Here is a 3,114-nt window from a genome sequence, read left to right on the forward strand (position 1 = left end):
ACACTCTAACAGTATTTATTTTGTCTTCTACGGGTATGGGACTTCTGTTGATCTGTAACTATTGGTTTATCATGTTGAAGATAAAGTCAGAACCTTACATTGACAAGATTACTTTGTTACTGTTTTTGCCAAACTTGAAAAAATATACCATTTACTTGAATTTTTAAAATTTTATCTTCATCCTCCTTTCCTGAGAGCCACATAGTACAAATATCAGATTATTTGATAGACTCATAAACCTATGTTTTAAATTTTCCCTGAACAAGTTTTCTGCATTGCTGTGTTTGTATTATTCTTTGTTTCTTTTTGCTTTTACACTCAGTTCACAAGTTCTCTCCTGTTTGCCCCCATTTTATTGTTGAGTCTGTCATGTAAGAGCTCAAACACTGTCCTTTTGATTTCTAGTTTCTAGTTGGTTCCTACTAACATTTTTGTTATTTTCACTTTAAGACCTCCTGTATGTTCATTTGTGAAAAACTAGAGTTTAAAATGATCATTGAAGCATTTTTAATACAGCTGCCAAAATAACACAGACTATTAGGGAATTCACAAACTGATTCATCTTGCTGTGAATATTTGCTGATTGACTGCCTCATTCAGATTGTGATGTTCTTTCGGTTTTTGTTTCTTTTGAGGATGAAATTTTGTTATTGTTAGTCATTTTGCAGATTGTGTGCTGATTGACTCTGTTCTGGCACAAGGATCTAGGCATCTACGGGTTTAGGCTGTTATTTGGGCGATATTGATGTATAAGGATAGATGTCCAGGTTCCATATTTGGTCTATAATAACAGTGATGAAGGGACAACTGTGGCCTTTACTGGAAATGGAAGAAATGATTCAGTTCTCTTAGGTCTCTCCTGATGTCATAGTGATTAAGAGAAGCATAGGTATCCGGATATTTATTTTATTTTATTTTATTTTATTTTATTTTATTTTATTTTTTTGCTGACTCTGCAGTGTCCGGTGGCACTGCTGAGAAAAGTGGTTTTTCCAACTGCAGATCTGTGATAAAAGTCACTCTTCCTCTTTTTTTTTTTTCCTTTGTAGCATGAAGGGAGAAGTGTTTCTTTATTAGTAGTCAGTCAAAGGTTGACACCAGGATTGGCACTTCATCCTTGCTCAGCAGAGAAGAGTGATACCATCTCCTTCCTCAGCCTTTTCTGTTACATGGATACTTTGCAAAATGCATTTGGTTAATGTGACATAGTTTCCAACCCCTGGTTCAGTAATGAACAAATTTCAACATCTGTATAGATCTAGAATTCCTGCTACCAAAAAACATTAATTGTTCTTATTTAAGCTATGGTAGTTTTATACATGTAATTGAATATGTTGCTGATCAAAAACTTTTATACAATATCTTAAATTTCTCTGTATAGAACTTGAGAAGGTAAAAAAAAAATGTTGAAATTCACAGTACAGAAAATATAAATAACTCTTTTAAAGATTGTTTTAAACAAATTACGGCCTAGCCATTCATTTCCCACTTCATAAATTAGCACCATCACCTCCTAGGAAGTTGTAATGATATTTAGACTATTTTTCCTATCTCAGATAATTCAAGTAACTCATAAAACTAGGCAACTGTACTTTTATAGCATGGATTCTTGTCTTATTTTGTTTTCTGTCTATGCTTTCTCCTGTCTTGAAATATGTAACTACATGACTTCTTTATTTAGGGTGAAAAAATCTTTAGAGAAACAAGTGAATGATGTTCAGTGAGGAAGGTGTACGACTACTTCCACTCTGTGAGAAAACAGAACGTTTTCACTACATTCTCTGATAAAAGTATTAACATTGTCAAAACCTTGAAGAAGATTGTCATATATATCAAACTATCACAGTTTTTAGTGACCCAATTTGTTCAATCAAAATTTCTTTCAGATACAAGGGTGACTGGATTATTTTCCTAGACAAGGGAAATGTGCAATGGATGTATAGTTGAGATCTATGCCTTCCCTTCCTCATCAACAATTAACTGCAATAGCCATTCAGGAAGATATGGGATAGCACAAGTTCCTCACTCATCCATGGTGAATGCTGATGACACCTACATTGAACAAATCTTTACTATGGAACCATTATGGCTGTGAGTTTGCGGATACAATAACTATGCTGTATCTAAAAGACACATAGTAGTTCTTAATAGTTAGTAATAGTTCATAACAGTTCTCTCCTGTTTTTTTATTTTTTAAGTTTTCCTTCACTCTTCTTCAATTTTCCATCACCTTTCAAAGGGTAATATAGATGTCCTAGTTAGGGCTGAATACAATAGCCACTTGTTCCCATAATTTTTATCTGCAATGTGCTCCTGCTTTAATAATTACTCACTGTAAAAGAAGCTTCTCTGAAGAAAACTGTAAGATACACTAATCTGTTTATGTAAATTAGCAGGCAGTCTGTCTGTAAATCCATTTACATCAAAACATCAGTAATAGATTTCTTCTTAGGGCATATCCTTTTTCTAGAATGGGCTCTTGACTAGATTTATAGTATCTAGAATATTTCATTCCTTCAATGAATCAGGCTTCAAAGCAGACCAAAATCTAGTTGTTCGCCTTTATACTAGTCATTACACTATTACATCAGTTGGAACATTTTGTCTAACAACTGAGTAAGAACAAAGCTGTCTACATAGTTCCTTTCAGCAATAAGAAATCTAGTCAGCAGGAAGGGAGGTTTTAGCTCAGATAAAACTTACAGTCTTTATAGTCTATTACTAAACTGTACCACACATATTTATAGTATAGTAATACCATGTGCAACACAGTAACATTTTCACATCACACCTAGAATGTAAATAAGTTTCAATTACCTTTTCTAAATAGTCAGGTAATGCATATTGAAATATTGAAGATATTTGTGAGCATTGATTCATTTTTTAGGCTTTTAGACAATTTTATTATTGAAATAAACATGATGCAAAAAAAGAGGTATAAGTATGAAGAATTTAGTATAACATGAATTTCTAAGTAAATAATTAGAAATATTCTGATGTTAGAAACAATCAAGTGGCCGGGCGTGGTGGCGCATGCCTTTAATCCCAGCACTTGGGAGGCAGAGGCAGGCGGATTTCTGAGTTCGAGGCCAGCCTGGTCTACAAAGTGAGTGC

At 33.7% G+C, this 3,114-nt stretch overlaps 1 long non-coding RNA gene across 1 annotated transcript in view; it reads left to right on the top strand.

Annotated features, from left to right (window-relative positions):
- The first annotated feature begins 1,962 nt into the window (after window positions 1-1,962).
- Window positions 1,963-3,114, top strand: part of LOC115029859 — a 26,890-nt gene continuing 25,738 nt past the window's right edge. Inside the window, exon 1 of the long non-coding RNA XR_003835417.1 lies at window positions 1,963-2,091. This is a non-coding gene — a long non-coding RNA (uncharacterized LOC115029859). The remainder of the gene's footprint in view (window positions 2,092-3,114) is intronic.

Source organism: Mus caroli, chromosome 18 (assembly GCF_900094665.2).
Source record: "Mus caroli chromosome 18, CAROLI_EIJ_v1.1, whole genome shotgun sequence".
Taxonomy (NCBI): Eukaryota; Metazoa; Chordata; class Mammalia; order Rodentia; family Muridae; genus Mus; species Mus caroli.